The sequence below is a fragment of the Rana temporaria genome, chromosome 12 (assembly GCF_905171775.1).
Source record: "Rana temporaria chromosome 12, aRanTem1.1, whole genome shotgun sequence".
Taxonomy (NCBI): Eukaryota; Metazoa; Chordata; class Amphibia; order Anura; family Ranidae; genus Rana; species Rana temporaria.
In genome coordinates this window covers 118,397,414-118,423,180 of record NC_053500.1, presented here as the reverse complement: position 1 = coordinate 118,423,180, position 25,767 = coordinate 118,397,414, and the positions used below count along the sequence as shown (strand labels likewise).

General features: G+C 43.7%; 1 long non-coding RNA gene across 1 annotated transcript in view; it reads right to left on the bottom strand.

Moving 5' to 3' along the window:
- Window positions 1-3,144: 3,144 nt before the first annotated feature.
- The window catches only part of LOC120918670, a 91,385-nt gene continuing 68,762 nt past the window's right edge, over window positions 3,145-25,767 (bottom strand). Inside the window, exons 2-3 of the long non-coding RNA XR_005744463.1 lie at window positions 10,275-10,375; window positions 3,145-3,389 (exon numbers count right to left, since the gene is read on the bottom strand). This is a non-coding gene — a long non-coding RNA (uncharacterized LOC120918670). The remainder of the gene's footprint in view (window positions 3,390-10,274; window positions 10,376-25,767) is intronic.

Genomic DNA, 25,767 nt, shown 5'->3' with positions numbered 1-25,767 from the left:
CACACGATCGGTTTTGACCGATGAAAACGGTCCATCAGACCATTCTCATCCGTTTAACCGATCGTGTGTACGCAGCATTACTCTACTCTCTTCCACAAACTTGCATAGCTCCTTCCCAGCCAAGTTTCTTGCACTTTGGTCAAAAAATTTAAATTTTCTCTTCAATATTTCTTCCAACAGACATGGTTTTGCGTCACTAACTTTTTGCATCCTCTCTATCCAGCTGATTTTCAAGATCCTCCTGTAGCACCACAGTTCAAAATGCAATTTTCTATTTTTTAGAAAAGCAGACTCAAATTTATTAAAAGACCTGAGCTTGTATACTTTCAAAGTTCATTTCAGTTTATCTTGGTGAATTAGATAAAACAAAGCGCAAATGTGAATACCTAGTTAAGTACAAAAGAATGTGAAAAACAGGATTTTTCGCGTGCACATGATTGAATGATTAAATGATTGAAGGCACCTAATTTGACCAAGCTAAAAACTCTCTTTACAAAGAGAAAATGCACTTAGCTTTGTGAGGGTTCCCCTTAATATCCATACCAGACCCGAAGGGCCTAAAATAGAATTTGGGGGGGACCCCCATGCATTTTTTTTTAATCTTGGTTCGGGGTTCCCCTTAATATTCATACCAGACCCAAAGGGCCTGGTAAATGGACTGGGGGGAACCCATGTCGTTTTTTTTTTTTTTCAATGACTTTTATCTGTATTGCGGGACAGACAATTCATTATAGAGTAGTTTAGAAATGTAATTTTGTGCAGAGACTGTTATAAACACGGGAAACATGCGCTACTTTACAGGCATACTATAAAAAAAACAGGTACGAAATTTTGAGGAATACTTCACTTTTTTTGTTTCACTTTAAAGCGGATGTGTCACTAAATTAAAAGCCAGCAGCTACAAATACTGCAGCTGCTGACTTTTAATATTAGGACACTTACCTGTCCTGGAGTCCAGCGCCGTCTGCAGCAGAGGACGAGCGATCGCTCGTCACTCTGCTGCTCCCCCCGCCATCCTCAGTGAGGGAACCAGGAAGTGAAGCGCCCTGGCTTCACTACCCGGTTCCCTACGGCGCATGCGCGAGTTGTGCTGCGCCGCCGATTGGCTCCCGCTGTGCTCCGGGAGCCAAGTGTTCCCAGAGCACAACGGGAGGTGACGTTCTGCCCGCAAAAAAACCTGAAACTGTGTGTCCGAAAGTGGGTGCAAATACCTGTCTCTAGACAGGTATCTGCACCCCCCTCCCCCTGAAAGGTGTCAAATGTGACACCGGAGGGGGGGAGGGTTTCGATCAGCGTGAGTTCCACTTTAGGGTGGAGCTCCGCTTTAAGCATTATTAAAATTCCTGCTCTCGAAAAAAACTTTTTTAAAACTTGTTTTGCATTAATACAGTGCCCAAACACTTTTTATGACAATAACTTGCATATTAATCTTTAAAATGAGCACTTTTGATTTTTTATGTTTGTGTCTCATAGACTTTAACGGTGTGCGCGTGTTAGAACAAATTTTTTGCCTGTTTGTATGTTCTGCTGCGAACCAAACCGGGGGGTGTTCGGCTCATCCCTAATCTGGAGTAATGGTTGCTTTTTCATTCGAGGAGAGTGGCATCTCTAATACAAAAGTTGATGGTCTCTGAGCCTTCGCTATAGTAGCTAGAAGGTGCCCTGTACCTTCCCCTTCCTCAAAATATGATTGTTGAAGAAAAAATCATTTTTGCTCTGCTTTTTAGCAAGTCCACAGAGGCATACCTTTGTTGGCTTTGAATTTAATTGAATTTCAGTATTAGTAACATAGGGCTAGATTCACATAGCCCGCCCTAACTTTGCGGTGGCGTAGTGTATCGTGTTTACACTACGCCGCCGTAAGTTAGCGAAGCAAGTACATGATTCACAAAGTACTTGCCTGCTAAGTTACGGCGGCGTAGCCTAAAGCGAGCGGGCGTAAGGGCGCCTTATTCAAAATAGGCTGAGGGGGCATGTTCTATGTTAATTTGTGTTGACCTGACGTGATTGACGTTTTTTTGGAAACAGCGCATGTGCCGTCCGCCTACATATCCCAGTGTGCATTGCGGCAAAGTTAGCCGCACAGGCCTATTGGTTTCGATGTGGACGTAAATCCCTATTCACGGACGACTTACGCAAACGACGTAAAATTTTCAAATTTCGACGTGGGAACGACGGCCATACTTAACATTGGCTACGCCACCTAGGGGGCATGTTTATCTTTAGGCGGCCTATCTCTTACGGAAACGGCGTATCTTTACTACGACGGGCAGACGTACGTTCGTGAATAGGCGTATCTAGTGATTTACATATTCTACGCCGACCGCAATGGAAGCGCCACCTAGCGGTCAGCCTAAATATTGCACCCTAAGATAGGACGGCGCAAGCCATCGTATCTTAAATAGGTTTAAGTGTATCTCTGTTTGAGAATACACTTAAACTTAGGACAGCGCAAATTCCGAGTTAGGTCGGCGTATCTATTGATAACTCTTACTGAATCTGGCCCATAGTGGCGTTCAGCCTGTAACACCTTATCAGCTAGTAACCTTTCCCATTTTTTTGAACGTTGTTTAATTTTAGAGATCTGGGAGATAAGAAGACCTTGCAGATAGCCCTTCAATAAGTCCCAATGGGCCTGGGGCAATTGCTTCTTTTGCCCCCTTATAAATTGGGCACTGGCTTATAGTTTTCACCAGAAGCACATGTGACTGGATGTGAGGAAGTGACTTTACGGAGAAGCTGTCATAAAGAAACCAGGACTTGTAAAAGCATGAAAACATCTTTACAAAGAAAATCTATCATGCTGATCACATGTAATTTTCAAGTGTACTGACAAGCAAGCCTATGCAATAGACTAAAGGGAAACAATCAAAGCAAAACAAAAAGTATCAATGAGTACAGAAATCTGAGTCCCCACAGAGATCAGTTGTCTGGATTGTAGACTCTCATACATTGTTATAGGGAGCATTAAATACTGAAGAGTTTAGATGACCCCAGGCAGAGTGTCAGAAGATTGTGACTATGCACCTTCGATTAAGTTGATTGCACGTTTCCAAGTGATGGAAAAAGTCAATAAAAATACAATGCATTTTCTGATTTATTAAAGGACAAGTATATACTATATTTTGAATCAACATTGTGAAATAGATTTTAAAGTGATGTAAACTAGAATTACATTTAGTTTGCTAAAGCATTGTGTATCCTTATTGCAATTTTTTTTGCATCTCAGTGCTGCTGATCTTCTGAAGTCTCTATGCAGTCTACAAGCGTTGCTCGGGATGTTTTTTTTTATATTGATTATTGAATAGGGATGATTGAATCTGCCCAGGCTTGATTCGTCTGTGGTTGAATCCTACTTGAAATTTGGCAAATCCAAAGTTAGCAAGCCACTGCGAAAAAAAAAAAAAGAAAAGGTGAGGAGGTGGGTATTGCCATTGAGGACATTTGACAAACAAAATGAAATTGTGGCAGTATTACACTATACTCTTGTGGCAGTATTAAAAAAAAACAATGTGCAGTACAGCAGGGAGAGGGTCCTTTGAATGCAATTTTGAGGGAGACAGTTGTCATGGACGTTGGAGTACTGGAGTGTTTCTACTTGAAATCCTAATTCATGTATTACAGGATATACTGAGACATTTCATTGTCCATTATGTGATAACCCTGTTTTAAAGCCTTTTGATTATCAGGTGTAAATATCTTCTGTCAGAGACAGTCCGTCTGTCTAAAATTGTGGATTGAAGGCTAATTGAATCTATTATGTGTGTTTGAAGATGTATGTGTTTACGCTAAAATACTTTGTATTGTTCTAAAGGTCAGAAGTCTCCTGTCAGGAGTATTGAATTTGCATGTTATTATCTAAAGGAATGTAACCTCTCAGAGGTAGTAATTAAGTCATGTTAAATAGACGGGGCTATTGTGTACATTGATTACCCCCTGGGGCTTCTGTCTCAATACACATAACAGTCTTTCTATCCAAGCTATTGGACCAATCCCTGTTGACTATTCCAAGTCCTCATTTGCATGGTTAAGGAGGACCTGAGTGAGGACTGCATATACTTTACAATTGACCAATAGGAAAGCGGTTGTTGGGGGTGGGATGTTCCAAATTCTGTATAAAAGTGTGCTGTGTACTTGAAAATAAAAAGAGTCCTGTTTAAACTTACATACAGCCTGCCTGGTGTTTTGTTCTTATGGATCCCGAAAGGCACATAGCTGTAGTTCGGATCCCGGAGCCTTGGATGACCGAACCATCAGACGTTGCATCTGCAAGCTGACTCAATAGTAGCAGAGGAGTGTCGGGAGAGCAGAACCGAGCGAGCAAAGGGTCTCGTCACAACAGTAAAACACCAATCTTTGAAATTATGTTCTGGGGAGAATACTGTAATCCCTTCACGATGCCAGAATCCAAACACAGCTGTGCCGAGAAAGTGTGCCCTGCGGCTTCCAACAGTTACCAGCAGCTAACGGAAAGCTCCTGATCTCTACTTACGATCGGAGCTTTCTGATCATGTGGCCACTGTGATAGCCAATCACAGTTGTCACCTGATCAGAAACCCCACCCCCACCTCCCGGAATCAGAAATAATAAACATGTTTATACTTATCTTCTCTATGCAATGGTATCGCACAGAGCTGCTTCTTACCTCTTCTTCTGGGGCAACCCACTGGCACTCTCCGCTATGCCTCTCCTGTGTCTGTCCTCATAGCAATCAACTTATTATTGCGGCAGATGGTACAAAAAAATGCCACTGCCCCTACCTATAACTGGCATTTGCAGCAAGGAGCATTGGAGCGCAACATATGTCAAAAAAGGCCAAGGAAAAATCCAAAGAAAATTCCAAGCTCTACTTGTCGATCAGCCTGCGACATACCAAATTATAAACCCTATGTAACAATATGCATTAAAAACAGGGTTTTAGTCTGCACACATTTTCAAATACCGTATTTATCGGGGTATAGCGCGCACCCCTAAACTTGCCCCGAATTCCTGTGAAAAAAAGATTTTTTGTGCTTACAGTTTTGGTGTCTTCCGCGAGGGCCATCGGCGGCCTCGTCGGGTCCGGCGTCCGTCTGCGGCTTCGGGTGCCCTTTTCGTCGGGTCCGGCGTCCTTCTGCGGCGTCCTCCCCGAGCGCAGTACACTCGTGTATCGTCGGGCAGGCTCGGCTACTCTCGCGCTGACGTCCTGTACGTCCAGGACGTCAGAGCGAGAGGCGCCGAAACTGCCAAAAGATACATGAGTGTACTGCGCTCGGTATATGCCGGCGCAGTATTCAAATTCAGCGCGGGAAAGCGGGTATCAGCGTATACCGCGCACCCACGATTTTGAGCAAAATAGTGCGCGGTATACGCCGATAAATATGGTACATGCGTAAGCTACAAGCCCCTGGCAAGGCATCCTGTTACCTGTAGTTCCTACCTCTAACTATTAAGAGGCTCCACAGTGGAAGCACATGCATTCTGATGGATAGATAGAGGGCAGATGGACTGGAGGGAGCCCACCCCTCCTTAAAGGTAAAGGGGCATACTGAACACCCAGCACATAGCACTATGGCTGCAAAGGTATCAGTGTGTTTCCTGACCAATATATCTACCATACAAAAAGTTAGCCACTTATAACTGACCTTTGCAGTAAGAAGCATTGGAGGGCAATGTATGTTAAAAAAAGGCCAAGGAAAAATTCCAAGCTCTACTTACCCTCCAGCCTGCGTCCTTCCCGAGCTGGACCATAGACACAAAGTGCTGCATGGCAACACACCTCCACTCCCTTCTCATTGGCTTTTACTGAAAGCAGAAGGAGTCAATGGCTCCCGCTGTTCTCTGAAAAGCCTATGAGACCAAGAAGAGGGAGAGAAGACCTGAATCCGGAAATAGAGCTGAATCAATACAGGAGTTAGGAATTTAGGGAGGGTGGAACACACAGTGGAAGTTTTTTTTATCTTAAAGTGGATGTAAACCCACTCTCATTCTTTCTAAACTACTGCCATAGTGCTGATCTATAAGGATATAGATGCCTCCTGCATGTATCCTTACCTGTCAAATGCTTCCCCTCTGTCTGTTATAAGAACTGAAAAACTGCAGATTCTGTGGGTGGGTCTGTTGTCTGGAGCTCTGTGGGTGGAGTCGTGATGTCAATAGACTCCCCGTCCACCTCCTATGTATTCCTTGCACTAAACGCTGCTATGATCACTAACATCCAGTCAAAATCCAGAAAAGTAACCACATGACTTCAGAAAAGGAGTGAGGGTGGGAATTAAAAAATAATGCCTGTCTCCAGGCTAGTGCATGAGATATGTAAATAACTTGTCACTCATAGCTAGGGGGCAGAACTGATTAAGGTTTTTCTCTGTAAGCCCGTTTTATTTCACTGAACAATAAAATAGGATGGCTCAGAGCTGGATTAACTCTGTGTGGCAATACTGGGCACAGATGATAGGAAATCTTATTCTGTACATTGTGACATCAAAAAAAAAATCTGGTTTACATCCACTTTAATGCAGAAAATGCATTAAGGTAACAAAAAAAAAAAAACACCTTTAGGCCTCGTACACACGATAGGTTAACCAGAGGACAATGGTCTGATGGACCGTTTTCATCGGACCAAACCGATCGTGTGTGGGCCCCATCGGTTATTTATCCATAGGTTAAAAAAAAGCAATCTTGTTTTAAATTTAACCAATGAATACCTAACCGATAGGAAAAAAAAACGATCGTTAGTAGGCACGACCATCGGTCAAAAATCCACGCATGCTCAGAATCAAGTCGAAGCATTGAACTTCGTTTTTTTCAGCACGTCGTTGTGTTTTACGTCACCGCGTTCTGACACGATCGGTTATTTAACCTATGGTGTGTGGGCACGACGGACCATCAGTCAGCTTCATCGGTTAACCGACGACAACGGTCCATCAGACCGTTCTCATCGGATTGACTGATCGTGTGTACGAGGCTCAAGACTTTATAACCACTTTAAGGTGGAGGAACCCTTGAAATAGCTGGTCTCAAGGAACCCCTGCTAATAAATACTTTATCTACAGCTCATCGGACATTAGTGTGATGGTCACTTGGAAGAATAGTCCCTAAATTTGTGGTTACTGGAAACATTTCCTCATTACCAATAGATAAAAAGTACATTTTCCACAGTGGTTAATTATCTGAAGGGCAGAAATTGCTCATTGCTCGAGGAATCCCTAAGCAACCTCTAATGAAAGCCTGAGAAAGGCTGATCATGAGGCAGAGCAAGGGCTGCCTTTTCTGTCTCTGAGCAGTCATGCTATACAGCCGCAGTACAGGAACGAGGTACTGTAGCTGAGTGGCTGACAAAGCCCTTTCCTTCTTCCTTCTCCCAGCCACTGACCAGACAGTTGTCTGCAATTGATACTAAAGCATCCTCGTCTTCCTCCTCCTCCTCTTCTGATAATTTCGGAATAGCACCACAAACTGGCGTCAAGGAGTTGGGTACTAAAGGCACGAGGAAAGACAACTCTGCACTACAGAGGAGCACCTCTGAGACAAGTCGACAGCAAAAAGACTTGCATCCCTCCACCCCAATCCTCACTTTGCATAATCACCCACCCGACCCACACACACACCATTCTCCTGTTGCACCAGCGGCCTCCAATAAGGGAGGGAGAAAAGGCTCACAAGGGATTTGAGAAGTTTAGGATATGCCATGTTAAGTGGGAAAGAGCGTCATAGGGCCATGTTTAGGGAATCAAGCAAAGGCATTCTCCTACACCCACCCAACCATCTCCATCAGTACCCTATCCAATGCAGATGCCTCTTCTGCAGCTGCATTAGGATTTATGTTCCCATTAAATCTCACTGCTCAAAGCGGGAGTTCCGCGGGAAAACAGTTTTTTTTAAAGAGCTTTTTGTCACGCTGGTGGTACATAGAAAATAGTACTCACCAGTCTCATCCTCGCTGCCGCTAGCACTACGATATCGCCCAGAAAGATATTTTATAAAATTTTCTGATGGACATTGCCATCTTTACTACTGGCACTCTGAAGCCGTCCTGCAGGATCTTCCGGGATGCGGTGAATGCTGTCCCAGCATTCACCGCTCTATCCCGCGCATGCGCAGTGTGACGGCGAGGCGCGCCGTCAACACTGCTGAGTTGCTAGGACAACGGCCGGCAGCGTCCTGAAAAGGACACTCCCCGCTGTGCCTAGCATATAAATTTATGTTTACTATGGGAGAATTGTATCCGCCCCCGGTCACATGACCGTCACCTGACCGCGTGCAGTCAGGTGACGTTCGAAAGATCGCGAGATTGCTTCTCTAGCTGCTGTGTCTCGTCACCGTCCAGAGACACACGTGTTAGCTCCCAAAATCCTTTGCGGAGCTAGCCGACACGCCCATTCCCGAACCCCTACAACCCGGATGTGCCTGCTCGAGATGCTGAAAAGGGGGTATGTAGATTTTTATATTTTTTTGGAACCGCCAAATCGTCAGGCACACCGGGGGGACTGTTATATCAAACAAAGTGACCTAATAGGGTGAACCTCCGCTTTAAAGCGGGAGTTCACCCGAAAAAAATGTTCTAACATTAGATTGAGGCTAATTAAGGAGAGCAGAAACGGGTATTTTTTTTAAAATCAATGCCGTACTTACCATTTTAGAGATAGATGTTCTCCCGCCGCTTCCGGGTATGATCTTCGGGACTGGGCATTCCTATTTGATTGACAGCCTTCCGACGGTCGCATACAGCGCGTCACCAGTTGCCGAAAGAAGCCGAACGTCGGTGTGGCTCTATACGGCGCCTGCGCACTGAAGTTCGGCTACTTTCGGAAACTGGTGACGCGCTGTATGCGACGGTTTGGAAGGCTGTCAATCAAATAGGAACACCCAGTCCCGCAGCCCATACCCGGAAGCGGCGGGAGAACATCTATCTCTACAACGGTAAGTACGGCATTGATTTAAAAAAAAATACCCATTTCTGCTCCCCTTAATTAGCCTAAATCTAATGTTAAAAATTTATATTTTGGGTGAACCTCCACTTTAACACCTTAATGGTAGCTTGGCAAAACTGCTTCCAATCTAGCTCATGGAATCCACCCATTCCAAAAGCCTATGACTGGTGCTATACCACAGTGACAGGTACCTTGTTGTCATTATTTTACCCAGGTGGCCATTCCTCCTCTCCCCCAGCATGTAAAATGTAAAGTGTCTGTGTTGTTGGACCATTTTTCAGTGGCAGGGTACACATGACCACAGATACGTGGTCCAAGGACCCACCAAACACTGGATCAACATTCTGGTTACTCAATAGGCATTCAAGGTACCAGCCTGCAATGTGTCATGTCAAAGAGGGCCTTCAGCGCAGTGGGTGGGGGAGGATTTGTTACTGAGAAGCTGACTATTAATACAATTTATCAGACCTGGGTCACATACGATTACTAAACACCCATTGCAGATGTTAAAATCACCTCATGTATTTTATATATGTTTAACAATCACTCCCAACTTGAGAAAAAGGGATACTTTAGGGCAGGGATAAGCAATTAGCGGACCTCCAGCTGTTGCCAAACTACAAGTCCCATCATGCCTCTGCCTCTGGGTGTCATGCTTGATGCTGTCAGAGTCTGGCTATGCCTCATGGGACTTGTAGTTTGGCAACAGCTGGAGGTCCGCTAATTGCATATCCCTGCTTTAGGGAGTCACCAGTGAAAAGTGGGTGTGGTTAAATTATAATTTTTCTCAGCGCCAGGGGTGTTGCTTGGATTGTAAGAAAATGTAGGCACCTTTTTGGTACCCCAGGGAGAGTAGTGTTGCAGCATGCGCACCACGTAGTGGTAAACAGTGGGTCAGGGGTGTGCAATGCACAGAGCTTAAGGGTCAGGAGAATGTAAAAAACAGCAATATGTGGATATGGAAAGTGTATAAGTGTAAAAGTGTATCTGTACAAATCTGAACAAAAGTATCCAACCACAGGTGTACGTGACCCTCAAGATGGAAAGACAGCTGAAGACACCACCACCGATGATAGGGAGAGGCTTACCAAATGCCGCTGACTTAGAGAGGCGTATACCACCCAAGTCATAAAAGGCTTATTGGTCAGTAGACCCAATGGGTACAGCTGGTCCTGGATCCAAACTGGTTAATAAACATCATTAGACTTGGACATCAGTGGAATGCAGAAGGTATATAACACAATTTCATGTAGAGAACAGAGGCTCGTTATTCATGTAACATGCAAAATGTAATAAAAAAACTTGCATAGCATGATACTGTTTTAGAGTAATATTTAATAAAAGATTAAAATATACACTCACATTTGGATGATCGTAAGTAGGCTTATCAGATATAAATGCAAGTACATGAGCGATGCTAGTAGAAAGGTCCACCCGACATGTTTAGACTAACAAGTCGTCATCTGGAGTATGTAATGCACAGAATGAAGGAGGCCGGAGTGTGTAATGCATAGAGGGGGTCAGCAGTATAAAACAAAAAGAGTATAGAAGTCAGAAGGGGGGGGGGGTTAGCGTAATGTGTAGGGCTCAGGAGAGTGCAACATTTCCGTCTGCAAGCAATGTTCTCCCCCATCCTTATAGAAAAAATCCCCTCAGCCCCCACCCCCCCAAAAAAATCCAGCACTAATATGCTGCACCCCTCCCAGCACAAATCCTCCACCCCTCCCCCACCAGCACAAATCCTCCTTTTCCTCATCCCCACTCCCAGAACAAACCTTATTCCCCCTAAGTCCTCCTTCTCAGCACAAATCCTCTACCTTCCCAAATTCCTCCTGCCGACACAAATTACCTCCTCTCTCTTGGCACAAATCCATCCCTTCTAATACAATCCTTCCCCCAAAACCACCTCACAGCACAAATACTTTCCTCCTCCCAGTACAAATCCCCCTCCACCCCCCTCTAATTCCCCTTCCCAGGACCACACCCCTCCCCTTTGCTATCCCAGTACACATCTTCTCCCTTGAATTTCCCCCTACAAATCCTCCAAAACCAATACTCCTTTCTCCCTTAGCACAAATCTTCCCTTTCAGATTCCTTCTCCCAGCAAAAATTATTTTCCCCTTTTATCATAAATCCCCCCTCCCAAATCCACCTTCTAGTACAATTCCTGGCCCATATGCCCCCTGCCAGCACTAGTGTTGCTCACGAATATTCGCATTGCGAATATTCGTTACGAATATGGCATATTCGAATATTCGCGAATAACTCGAATTTCGTGGCCAATATTCGCTATTCCGAATATTCGTATTTTTTCAATTTTATTTTTAAAACAGATCACATCCTAGTGATCTCCATCGACGTCTAAAAGCATTGCTGGTATGATTAGAGACCCTGGGCCGAGTAGCTAAGCTGAGGCGATCCTTTTATGTTGCCGAATATTCGCAATCGCGAATATTAGATTTCCGAATATTCGCGAATACTTTCTCCGCCCTTCTTTTGCATCAGAGCCAATCAGAGTTCTCCTACCACAGTTGTCATAGGAGAGAGTGGAGTGTTTCTGTGCGTTTTTCCAGTGTATCACATCTTCAAAGAATTTTCCATCTTTTGTCCCGTGTCATCATTTGCATTTCACCTCTTTAATGAGAATAATAACTGTTTAACATAAAGACATTTAAGAGATGTCAACGTAAACGGTTTACTTGTATTTTCCAAATCTATGGTTATTCAATATTTATTAAACTAATCAATATACAAATTGGTCAAAGTAAACCCTCAAATCTATATAATAATGTATTTATTTTATTAATACCTTGTTAGTTGCAGGGTCCATTACGTAAAACCACACTTTTTCCAAAGGGCAGGTGAAATTTAATGTTTCAAAATTTCGCAATCAATTTCGCATTTGCATTAGCGAAATTTCGCAATCAGTTTCGCATTCGCATTAGCGAAATTTCTCAAAATTTTTTTTTGATAAAATATCACGAATATTCGATTTTAGCGAATATTTCACGAATATTCGGCTATATATTCGTGATATATCGCGAAATCGAATATGGCGTATTCCGCTCAACACTAGCCAGCACAAATCATCTCCCTATTTCTAGGACAAATCCTTGACCCCCCCCCATATCCTCCCCCCAGCACAAATCTTCCCCACAAATCTTACTTCTAGTAAAAATTCTCTTTTCTCCCCGAATCCCCCCTCCCACAAATCGTCAGCCTATGCAAATATGGTGATAGCATGCGTACATTAATGCAATGCACAGTGCAAATAGGCCCTAGAGTGAACTTGGAGAACTTTCCAATCGTAGTTACAGCTGCAATATGATGGATACTGGTTACTCTATCAGACCTGATAATAAGCTCCATGTAAGTATATGAGCAGGCAGATCTTAGCTGCCATGCATCCATTTACATCCACTTACCTCCAAGTTTGTTCAGGTCCTGAAAAAAAAACTGAAGTTGACTGCATTCTTTTTTAATTTTTTCAGACTTAATCAAGATGAATTGGCAGTAGATCATTTACATGCGGGTTCCCATAAGGCTGCCTCCTTTTCCATTTTTATGGACCTAAGCATGAGAGCTCTGATATAAAGTCCTTTTTCGTCCAGCCACCCATCGATTGCACAAAGATCCAGAAAGACCCACTGCCAAATGTGAAATGGAAACGAAAAGCATGAATGTCACAAAAGTGACATTCCTTCGGTATGCTCCAATTCAGCCGGGGACCTGTTTTCCCCTGCCGAACAAACCAGACACAGCCCATGTGAAAGGACCCTTATTGGGTTCTTTGTGCACAACAAAATGAAAAGTAATATACTTTAGTACATGTACCACTTGGCTGACTATAATTATGGCATTTAAAGCAGCTCTCCCCGGCTGTTTTCACTGCAGTGAAGGTGGTTGCAAAAAAAAGAAACATAAATGGCCATTTTAAAGCCTTGATTATATATTGTTAAAATGAAGATTTTGCAGCACTGGACCTCTTGGCAGAACGCCTAGTACTTTTTTTGTTCCCTTTTTTGTTGTTGTTAATATGTAATTGTGGTTGACATGTGCTTGAAAATCAAGATTCCAAGCTCTTGCAACTGAAATATCAGACTCTCTACATATTTTATTTTACTATACTAGCATATAGCAAAAATCGATTAATTCCAAAGCAGATTTTTATTTATTTGTATTTTTTGAACAGCCCTGAAGAAATAGGAGTCTCTGTTCCCCCGAAACACAGCTTGATTTAATTTATTGCTACCCTAAATATAGTGGGGCAGATCCACAAAAGGATTACGCCGGCGTATCTACTGATACGCCGGCGTAATTTGAAATTTCCCGTGTCGTATCTTTGTTTTGTATCCACAAAACAAGATACGATGGCATCTGGGATCGATCCGACAGGCGTACGTCTTAGTACGCCGTCGGATCTAAGCTGCAATTTTTCGGCGGCCGCTAGGTGGCGTTCCCGTAGAAATACGTGTTGAGTATGCAAATTAGCTAGTTACGGCGATCCATGAACGTACGTCGGCCCGTGCATTTTTTACGTAGTTTTCGTTCGGCTTTATCCGGCATATAGTTAAAGCTGCTGTTCTGAGGCGTACTCAATGTTAAGTATGGACGTCGTTCCCGCGTACAATTTTGAATTTTTTACATCGTTTGCGTAAGTCGTTCGCGAATAGGAATTTGCGTAGAATGACGTCACCGTCGTAAGCATTGGCTTCTTCCGGTCAAATTTCGAGCATGCGCACTGGGATACCCCCAGGGACGGCGCATGCGCAGTTAAAAAAACGTTGTTTACGTCGGGTCACAACGTATTTACATAAAACACGCCCCCATTACATCCATTTGAATTCCGCGCCCTTACTCCGCAAGAGATACACTACGCCGCCGTAACTTACGGCGCAAATTTGTTGAGGATTCGAAGCAACAAAAAGTAAGTTACAGCGGCGTAGTGTATCTTAGATATGCTACGCCCGGCACAATAATGCGCCGTTGTACGTGGATCTACCCCAGTGTCTTTTCAAACCCACATTTACTGGATACTGGGCGCTCTTTTACATCCAATCTCCTAGATTGCATGCAGAGTCAGCAATAAGGCCGTATCCTGAGGCAGCAACCCGGGCACCAATACGGCCCACCACCACCTCCTTTCAAGTCTTGAGAAAGTAGTCCTCCCTACCCAACAACATTTTCACCTACTTACACACAGTAAGGCTGGGTTTATACCTCCGATGGATGCGATTCACAGCAGGGGTTTGGTGCGCCCCTGTTCTCTGTTTGAGGGACGAATCAGGGCCGAAATTTTTTGCCTGAATTCGGCTCTGAAATTGAGCCAAAGACACACAGCATTCCTGTGCAAGCCGCTCTACAGCCGCTATGGAGATATGTGAACCAGCTCCATAACGAGTCGGTCAAAATCTCCTGGCATGCAAATTGGATGCAGAGAAAACCCACATCCAATTTGCATAGGTGTGAACCCAGCCTGACTGATGGAGTCAGTCCAGCGTGATCGCCATCCTCAAAGAGCAACTTTTATTTATTTGTTGGAGAGTGGGATACATTTTGATCCTCTAGTGGACCATCACTCCTGTGACTTGCAAATCAGCTCCCATCCGTTCATTGCATGTTAGCTAGATGTTCAGAGCCATCTTTAAGGCAGGGCAAAAAGGGCAGCTGCCCTGGGCCCTGTCATTGTTGCAGCTGCCTCATACTTGCCAACTATCCCAGTTTAAATTGCCTTGTGCCTTGAAGTTTTAATCCTGTGCTGTGTCCTGATATCTCAGTGTGAAGTGCTGCTACTAACGCTGCCCAGCTCTGCCCTATTGTCGTGTACAGATGACTCACCTGCAGACCCTGTGTTTACATGTACATAACCGTCATTCATATTTAAATAATGGGAGCATTTATATGTAAATAGCAACTGCATTTATATGTAAATAGCTGAGGCCGGCGGAATTGATATGTAAATAACGGTGGCATTCATATGTAAATAGAGGTGCCATTCATATGTATATCATGCCCCTCTGCAGTGAAGAGATGATGTGCAAACAATTAGTGAGCAGTATTACTGTACTGTAATCTCTAGCAACCAATCAACAAGAAGAAATCATGTGCTGTAACCTCTAGCACCTAATCAGTGAGCCATAATGTGTGCTGTGTTAAAGAGGAAGAATGCAAAGGGCTATTCATGGACTTTATGGGCACAGTAATAAGACAAAATATTGTCAAAAAATATAAAAAGTTTTATTTGATACAATTAGCATAGAAAAACAGTTCCCCACGAACTAATTATATCGTCATACTTAAAACAGCATTTCAACACCAAACAGAAAACATGAAGGTAGTGGAATAAATTATATAACAAAACCCTTTCAGAACGAACATAAAGTCTGTTTATGTGTACAGGTAATTTTGAAGGGTTAGTTAACCACTATACTTAATGGAACGTTGGTGCGAAAAACTTGGTAGACTTGACATGTTTCGCGCGTCATCACGCTTCTTCAACAGCCTTCATTAAGTATGCATTCTTCCTCTTTAACATTTATATTAGGATGCGGCACAATTATTATCTCAATGTATCCGCAATACCACTCTGCGTGATGATACATTTCTTTCTCTCTATTTAAATAATGTGTGCTGTAACCTCTAGCAACCAGTCAGTAAGTGGTAATGATATGCTGAAACCTCTGGCAACCAATCGCAAACACTACCTGATCTGATACAGTAAACTGATTTTAAGTCTAGCTGATTTTTATTGTATGTCTCCAAGTAGGTTGAGAGCAAAATTGCCTGGATGGCCCCAAGAAATTGTTTGCCCAGGGTCCAATCAACATTAAAGCGGGAGTTCACCCGAAAAAAAAATTAAGATTAGATTGATGCTCATTTTGTCAAGGGGAATCGGGTATTTTTTTTAAAATCGAAGCAGTACTTACCGTTTTAGAGAGCGTTCTTCTCCGCCGCTTCCGGGTATGGTCTTCGGGATTGGGCGTTCCTATTTGATTGACAGTCTTCCGACAGGCTTCCGATGGTTGCATCTATCGCGTCACGAGTAGCCGAAAGAAGCCGAACGAACTAGCCATTTCATGGGATTTTTGTGGGAAAAGAAGAAGTGTACCATGAAAATTATACTGTGCATGATGAAAGATGGGTGTTCCTAAAGGACAAGATTTATTGGGATGCATCCTTCATGTTTTCTGGCTCTTGGATTTCAGTCACGTGATATCTAAGAGCCACAAAGGAAGTTGGTCCTGCAAGAGGCTGTGATACAATGTCCAGAATCCAGCATATGCCAATCTGTCTTTCATTCTATCCAAAAGTGCAAAAGACATATTTCCTGAGACCCAGTTTGCATGAGTAGCATAGCAACTTGCTGCTTAAAAGAAAACCTTGATCTTTCGACACACTTTATCAAACTGGCCCAGACGAACTGTGTCCCGCAGTAACCTGTGAGGCCGTTGGATGTGCGGTATAAACTGTATGTAGCTGGGGCTACATGCGGCATACCACACTGTGTTCTGGGTGCGAGCCAAGACTTCCTGTCTCATACCCTGGGCACAGAAGTGTCCACCGCAGTGTGGCTCAGCCACTCAGTGCAGGCCATGTACTCTCTCAATGAATACAAAACTTCTTCTGGCTGAGTCAGAGAGGTGTGCTGATTATGTCACAACCTCTGACTCAGCCAATCAGATGAAGCTTTGTATTCATTGATAGAATGGTTAGTGAGGGACATAGTGAACAAACAAACTATGTAAAGCAGGGGTGTCCAACCTTTTGAAGGCCGAGGGCCACTTAAGCGACTTAGTAACCAGTCACGGGCCACAATGAGCGGAGTGGGCAGATGACAGGTCTGTGTTAAGTCTGCATATGCAAAGCAGAAACAGACACAGCCCAATCTACTCTATGGGCCCTCCGATCCAATCATATAGAAGGGGGCAGATCCACTTCTGTTTTTTTTTAGCAGATCGGATTGGTGGTAGGCAATTGTAAATGGACAAAAGTCTGTTTACATCTGCTGCTCCATAGAGGTAAATGCAGGGTGCGATTGGGTCAGACCGATCATGTGAAAAAGGCCAAAGGCTGCTTTTACACTGATGGTCTGCATTCTATTGCGGCACAGTGTACCTGTGGTTTTCCCACCAGTTAGCTGCACTTTGCCATAGACGTCTATTATATCCTGCAGGTGTGGTGCACTTTCTGAAAAGCCGTTTGCTTCCTCTATCTTTGGCTTCATTTACAACACTGATGCTCTTGGATGGCAGGTCAGCAACCTGCAATCTGGGCTTGCCAACCAGCCATCCCAGAGCAGGAGGTCGTGGGCCACATCAGAGGGCTCTGCGGGCCACATGTGGCCCCCGGGCCACTGGTTGGGCACCCCTGATGTAAAGGGTATGGAAAGATGGAGTTTTTCTTTAACAAAAACCACAAGCAGTGAAAACTCTCCAACTTCGCTTGTACTCAGAAGTGGACCCCAATGTAGTAGTAGTTTCTTTCAGGCTTTACTAGGGAAGTATGTTCTTGGTATTTCTTGAAGATGAAAAGAAATTCCGATCTCAAAGCCTCCTGACTTTCTTTTTTTTTTCTTTTTAAAAGTAACCTCAAACTTAACCAAAAAAAAAAAGAAGAGAGAGAGGAAAAAAAGGGGTGGGGGTTAGAGGGTAAGGAAAAGAAAGAAAAATTAGGGTATACATTCCAGGGCAAACGTTATCATCGGCAGAGGGAGGTTGAGGCATTCTGGGAAATGCCCCCCAATATCTATGCGAAAAAATAAAAGCCTACAACCCCAATCGCGTTCTGCGATCCACCAACCAAAATCTCCTCCAGATACCCAAAGCCAGTTACAAGTCCAAAGGAGAAAGAAGATTTGCGGTCCAAGGCCCTAGACTATGGAACGCTCTACCAACCAGCATTCGGTTGGAGGAGAATCACTTGGCCTTTAGGAGAAATATCAAAACCCATCTCTTTTGAGTTCAAAGGAGAAATGGACAAACGTGCGCCCAGAGGCAATTCAGTTCATGCAGCGCTAAATAAGTTTTTCCCTCACTCACTCACTCACTCACTCACTATAAGGCCCCCTTCCCCCTCTTTTTCAGATAGCCTCAGGATACAAAGAGGGAGCTCCCTCCTCCTGACTTTCTAACAGCACCCCTTACGCAGCGAGAGTGAAACCAAAACTATCACTAAACATGGAAAGGCTGGGGGTGTCATCTATAGCCCCTCAGCCCTTCTCTTCCCTTCCCTGCGTACAGCCCTCTAATTCCTTAGCCCAATCAAAAAACAGAATTTGCACCCCAAAAGTGTACCTCTAGACAAACCTTGTTTGCTGTTTGTGCCCTCATTGGTGAGATTTCTTACCACGTCCTTTTCAGGGACATTACAATAATAAAAGTCAGACAGAAATTGTAGTTTTTATAAAACAGGCAGTGCTAAACCCCAACAAAAATTGTGAGGTAAAGTTGTTAGGTAAACACATTTTCATCTGCTAGCTTAACCACAAAACGTATGTGTAAAATTAGGAAAATACATACCAAGGCAACGGTAAAATCACCAATAAAAAAGTAAGTATCACTAACATCAATTAAGTGAATCTAAAAATAACATATGAGCCCTCCTGAGGAAGCCAACTGGGCGAAATGCATTGGGGTGAATCCAACCGGCTGTGAGTTACAGGGGTTGTAAAGGTTTGTTTTTTATTTTCTAAATAGGTTCCTTTAAGCTAGAGCATTGTTGGTTCACTTACCTTTTCCTTCGATTTCCCTTCTAAATGTTTTTTTTCTTTGTCTGAATTTCTCACTTCCCATTTATCCTCAGTAAGCTTGCCCCCATCATCCGAGACGTTCTGGCTGGGGGTTAGTCAGCCAGAACAGCTTACTGAGGAGGAACAGGAAGTGAGAAATTCAGACAAAGAAAACAAAGAAAAAAAAAACATTTAGAAGGGAAATTGAAGGAAAAGGTAAGTGAGCCAACAATGCACTAGCTTAAAGGAACCTATTTAGAAAATAAAAAACAAACCTTTACAACCCCTTTAATTTTCGGGTGTTTTGGATCTTGTGAGTGCACTTTGGAATGCAGGCAGTCTCAGATGACAAACAGAGCGGCCGTGATTCCTCTACATTATTAAGCCCGGTATGTTAGTACCGACAGAATCAAGGCACCAAATCATGTGAGTGTGTTTCTTATGTTTTAATTTTTAATAATTTTTTGGGCAATTGTAAGCAATTAATTCCTTTCTATAAAAGCGAAAAAGCTGCGCCAATACATTAAAAAAGTCACATCAGTCCTTAGGATGATATCAAATATTGGTACATAACAGTCTTTGTATGACATACACATGTGTTGTGTCTCATACACTAGTAAAAATCAATGTGTCAAAACGACCATGGGTTCCAGAATAGTCCATATGCCTTACATAGTGACACCAATGTGCTTGATGCAGGAGTGACCACCACCGTAAATCAAATGGCTGCTTACCAGAAGCAAGCAAACACACGCATTTGGCTATAACCCAGCCGCGGCCTTTAACTTGCTTGCAGGATAGGGATAACAGAACACTGACAAGACCCCCAGGACACTTCCCTAGCGTATCATAAACTCCTTGGCTGCGTAATGCATTTGGACCAACGTAAAAGGAAGGAGAGGGACCATAGGGTAATAAGGTCAAGACTAGTTTAATAAAAGTAAAAGTATTGTACTTACAATAACACAAAGTTTTAAAAGCATATAAATTAGCCGGCTGGAAAAAACAGAAGCCCTTCCTCTAAGAGCGGCGTGGCGGCGTCACTTTCTTTCTATGTTTCTCCTTCATCCTATAAGTGTGGACTGGTGTGTTCAGTGTATTGGAGGATGAATACCTGCAACTGAGTATATTACAACCATGTTCTGTGGAGCTTGGGTCCAGAGAGAGGAGTGGAGGAATTCTATTTAGGTGATTAAGAGCAATACATCTATGCTCTGGTGGGTTTGTGCTTTCCAAAGGGGTTTGCTGAGGATCTCTCTCACTTTCTCTGTCTGGAGCACCATTGAATCGCTTATTTGGAGTAGAGCATCACATGGGTTATTTCATTATTCAAGCACATCAGTGGGACTTTTTAGTTTTTATGGATGGTGAACTGGACATTATATTTATTTGATTCTTTGAATTTGTCTCATTTTATTTTTAGATACAGATAATAGCCTTCCCCCATTCTAATGAGAACATTTTATTATTGCTGAGGTGTCTATTTTGGGGAAGCTTCCTCTTCACACTTCCTGATGACGTCATTACGACGAAACGTACGTTGAGGCGTCACGTTTCCTCTTCCGGCCACTTCCGGTTTCTGGATACCACAGCGGTGGAAAGAACGCTAGTCCAATACAGCACGAGCGGGACAGCTGCTTCTTATCTCGAGTTGGTAACAGACGCAGTATTCCTCTAGTGCCGAGGCTAGACACATTTTAAAGTAAGCAGCCATTTTTCTTATGTTTTAAGCACTTGTTTTAATAAACGGTATTATGCTATGGCCCTGCTTTTTTTATTTGATTTATGAACTACATTGTGGTGGAATAACAACCAGATCCCATGATTTTTTTTGGTGTGCACTAGAAAACAGAAGCAGATCCATAACCTTTAAAGCTCCACCTGACCTTCCTTTTTAGCTAAAGGGGTCATGGTGGTCTGATGAGTAGGAATTTATACCTTATTCACCGGGTGACTTCTTGTTGGCTGTTGGCAATGGTGATGGTGTAAGCCAGGGGTGTCCAACCTTTTGAAGCGCGTTTTCACACTGATGCGCTGAGGTTTACCTGCACTGCGGGTGCAACGCCGTGTACCTTTGGTTTCTCTGCACTTTGTAATAGACTTCTATTTTATTCTGCAGGTTTGGTGCACTTTCAGAAAGCTCACCAAACTCGCAGGTAATAACAGAAGTCTATGGCTCAGTGCAGGTAACCAGCAGGTGCACTGCTTTGCATCTGTGGATTAGTTTGAAAGCAGCCAAGTAACCTTTGCAGAAAAGATATGCCCATATATACACTGTGATTTTAGTAATAAACTGACTTTTAATAACAGTATTTCATTCTATTCCATCCCAGAGCAGGAGGTCGCGGGCCACATGTGGCCCCCGGGCCACTGGTTGGGCACCCCTGGTGTAAGTCCTGAGTAGTTTCATCACAAGACTTTATGGACTCTCTCAAACCGATCACATTTTGTTTCTAAATGTGTATAAGTTGTCGATTGTTATTTTGCACTTTGTTTATTGATTAATTATCTTTAAACACTGCGATGTTCTTGTAGCATTATTAACACTTATGCCCCGTACACGCAATCAGAATTTTCGATGGCCTAAAATCTGATGTAATTTGTTGTAGGAATTCCGTTCAAGCTGTCTTGTATACACACTGTCAGACCAAATTCCGACCGTCCAAAACGCGGTGGCGTAAAACACTACGACGAGCCGAGAAAAATGAAGTTCAATGCACACAGACGATAGGAATTTTCTATAGTTTTTTCTAAACACAGACGAAAAAAAGTCCGATGGGGCCCACACATGATCAGAATTTCCGATGAAAAAAGTCCATCAGAATTTTTTCATTGGAAATTCCGATCGTGTGTATGCAGCATTACTCAGCACTAATGCACTTTATTTGTTGATGTATGCAACCTATATAATTGAATGCAATTTATTAAACTAGCGCCCCCAACCAAAAGACACCCCACTCCTCTTCAACTCCCTCTTCCGGTGACAGCATGGTCAACAAGACAGGTTGTAAGGGAAATCTTCCCAGTACCTGGCTTTCCCAATCTATCCAAAATAAAAGAGTATGGCTTTAAGTTATAACATCCTTGCAGTGGACTGAACTGTTTTACATTCCATCCAGAATATTATGTGTGCTATATATTCAGAGTAAAATATATCTGCTGCAGATTATAAACGTTTCCGCATTACTCTTGCATTATGTAAGGAATTTCCCCATTTCAGCATTAGCCTGCCTTCTCTTAGTCGGTTAATCGTGATGTATTCCTCCATTAGAGGAATAAACGGAGGCCTAGGACTCTTCCAGAAGACCCGTTGCCTTCAATGAATCAAGCGAAGCACAAAGTAAGGACTTTATTTCAGAGGATGTGCATGATTTACATGGATTATTCCGAACACTAATTTCTGCATCTCTGGCATATCAGATTCATAGGCTCACATATTGCTTGTGCAGCTGGCCACCTCTAACAACAGCACTTATTCTGGAATATAATATAAATTTACTGGGTGCTAGTTAGATACCCAAGAAAATCTATTGAGTTATAAATTAAAGTAAATTTCTTATCAAAGTTTAAGCAGAAGTTGGAAAATCTAGTAGGTTTTGGGAACCTCCCTTTAAAGAGTCATTCCACCCAAAACCTTTTCCATTGTGTAATAAATGCTGGAGCTTTAAACCACCTGACAGTCTCTTATATCTCTTAGGCCTCGTACACACGACCGTTTTCCTTGACAGAATCCATCAAGAAACTTGGTGGCAGAGCTTTTTTGCAGAGGAAAACGGTTGTGTGTATGTTTTTCATCGAGGAAACTGTCGAGGAACTCGACGAGAAAAAAAGAGAACAAGTTCTCTTTTTCCTCAACGGGAGTCTCAATTTCCTCGTCGTGTTCCTCGTCGGGCTGGTTTACGTCGAGAAACACGTTCATGTGTATGCTAAGAGACCCGCACATGCTCAGAATAAAGTATGAGACGGGAGGGCACCTTCGGTAAAAGTAGCGTTTGTAATGGAGATAGCACATTTGTCACTCTGTAACAGTCTGAAAAGTGCAAATTGTCTCTTACCAAACTTTTACTTAACACGCAGTAACATGAGATTAGCAAAAGCAGCCCCCAGGGTTGTGCCAGTGGAATCGAAATTCCCCTGCCGTTGTATGTGTTGTACGTCACCGCGTTTGAGAACGAGGAGATTTGGTCTTGACAGTGTGTACGCAAAGAAAGCTTGTCAAGTTTCTCCACAAGCCTAACAAGGAACTTGTCGAGGAAAATGTTTCATTTACGACGAGTTCCTCGGTCGTGTGTACGAGGCCTTAGACTCTTTCAGAAAGATATCTGGACTAAACTCCTAGTGCTGCACGCTTGCTATGGCTATTATGAGGGGCTAATGCTCTGCCCATTGGATTTTTACATTTATGAATGTCATGGAGAGGGTAACAAAAGGAGTCAGAGTGCCCAAAGTTATACTGTGCGTGTTATACGCTGATCCCTGCTGTCTCTAAGGGGAAGAGGACATAGATCGAGCTGAGCCGAGTGCACTGTGTGCTCGGCTCCACTCGCAGTCACGCCCAGTCCCGCCTTCTAGCCTTTACGTCCCGCCATTGGACCGTTGTTGTGTCCATCATAGGAGCTGGGCCAAGGGGCGGGACTGGGCAGGACTGCGAGACGAGCCGAGAGGAGCCGAATACACAGTACATCCGGCTCTGTGTATCTCGGCGGCGCTAAATTTAAAAAGACATCGTGCTACAATTTTGGGCAAGGTACAGATGGACACTTATAAGGCTGCAGATGGACGCTATGCAAGGCTGCAGATGGACACTGATAAGGGGCTTTTAAAATGTACGTTTTTGTTTCCTTAAACTTCCCTCCTAAACATTTTTTCCTTAGGGCCCTTTCACACGTACGGACAGGTATGTCCGCATTTTCATCCGTCCGTTTGCGGATGAAAACGGGACCTACATGGGTCCCTATGTGCTTACGGGTGTCAGCGGATGAACATCCGCTGACACCCGTAATTTGTCCGCCTCCGCAAAGATCAGCACTTGCGGACGGAAGAAATCCTATTTTTCTTCCGTCTGCCGGATCGGATGAAGACGGACATAGGGTCCATGTTCGTCCGATCCCCCATAGGGGAGAGCAGAGGAAACACAGGGCGGTCCCTGCACAGTGTGCGGGGACCGTCCTGTCAGCTGCCAGCTCAGCGGGGATTTTACAGAGGATCCCCGCTGAGCTTTGCGGACACACGGAGCGGATCATTACTGATCCGCTCCGTGTGAAAGGGCCCTAAAACTTTCCTCCTAAACTTGGGGTGCGTGCTATATGCCGGCGCGTGTTATACGCCGATAAATACGGTAAGCGAAAAAAGAGGAAATTTGGGAAAAAAAATTATGTTCTTCTTTCTATTTTTAAAAGAAATCCAACAAAATCAAATTGTGTCATCAAATTAAGCCACAATTATTCTGCTACATGTTTTTGGTAAAAAAAATCCTGTTAAGTGTATAATAATTGGTTTGTGTGATCACGGACAGATGTACGCAGATGATCATGAACAGATGTGTGCAGGTGATCACGGACATATGTGTTCAGATGATCATTGGGACGTGTGATTTTACTGTTACATATGTGGGGGACAGGTGTTTTTACTGTGTGGGGACATGTGTTTTGTGGACACTATTTTGGGGACTTGTGTGTTAACATTGTGTGGGGACATGTGTGGGGACACTGGGCTGGTGATCAGTGTGTAAAAAACTGTAAAAAACAGCTCATACTCACTGATCACCGGCCGTCTGCAGCGATCTGCTCTCCTAGCAATTGGCTCTCTATTTAAATCACATGATGGCTGTGATTGGCCAATCACAGAGCCCTCCTGCCGATCGGAGATGCGCCGTGTCTGGGGGACACAAGCACATCTGGATCGCGCCGCTGCGCTGGCACGCGATCCCCCTCCTTCTGAGGGACATTCATGAACGTCCAATCAGAAGGAGGAATCGCCCACCCGGCCGTATATGTGCAGTTGCCGGGTGGGAAGTAGTTAAATATGGGATACAAATACCAAATACAATGTAGCAAAGTCTCTATTCTAATCTTCACATCTATGCACGTGTGTGACTGTGTGTAAATCACACGCGTTCCCCAAGCCTCAGCAAAAAAAACGCACTGCTGTTAGCACACTTGTGTGGGTGCCATAAATACTTAATGGCACCTCTACACGCTAAAAATCGCAGCGTGATTTCCTGTGCTGGGAAATGCATAGCATTATATAGATTCCCCATTCAAATTAACATGCCCCCACCATCAGATGTGCTCTCACCTGATAGCATGTGACCTTACAAGTAAGGTCAAAAAATCCTTTTAGTCCTTCAAGGACTATAATACTAAACCTCTCAGGCCAGGTTCACATATGTGTGAACTGGATGCGGTTTTCACTGCATCCAATTAGCATGACATGAATGTGACAGGCTCTCAATGGAGCCAGTTCACGCATGTCGAGGCGGCCTCGGTGCGGTTTCCAAAAGGGTCCTGTGCGTTTTTGGGTCTTGGTCAGGTGCGAATTCAGGCAAAAATGCAGTTCCCTCATTACATGTCAGTAATAGCCATGGCCATAGGGAAAAAAAATCACCAACAATAGTGCTTATAGGGCCAGATTCACAAAGAGTTACGCCGGCGTATCAGTAGATACACCGACGTAACTCGGAATCTAAGCCCGTCGTATGTTTAAGCGTATGCTCAAACTGAGATACACTTAAACCTACCTAAGATACAACGGCCTGCGTTGTCGTATCTTAGGGTGCAATATTTCCACTGGCCGCTAGGTGGCGCTTCAATTGAGTTCGGCGTAGAATATGCAAATGAGTAGATACGCCGATTCACGAACGTACGCTGGCCCGTCGCAGTAAAGATATGCCGTTTCCGTAAGAGATACGCCGCGTAAAGATAAACATGCCCCCTAGGTGGTGTAGCCAATGTTAAGTATGGCCGTCGTTCCTGCGTCGAAATTTGAAAATTTTATGTAGTTTGCGTAACTCGTCCGTGAATGGGGCTGGACGTCATTTACGTTCACGTCGAAACCAATGACGTCCTTGCGACGTCATTTGGAGCAATGCACACTGGGATATTTTACGGACGGCGCATGTGCAGTTCG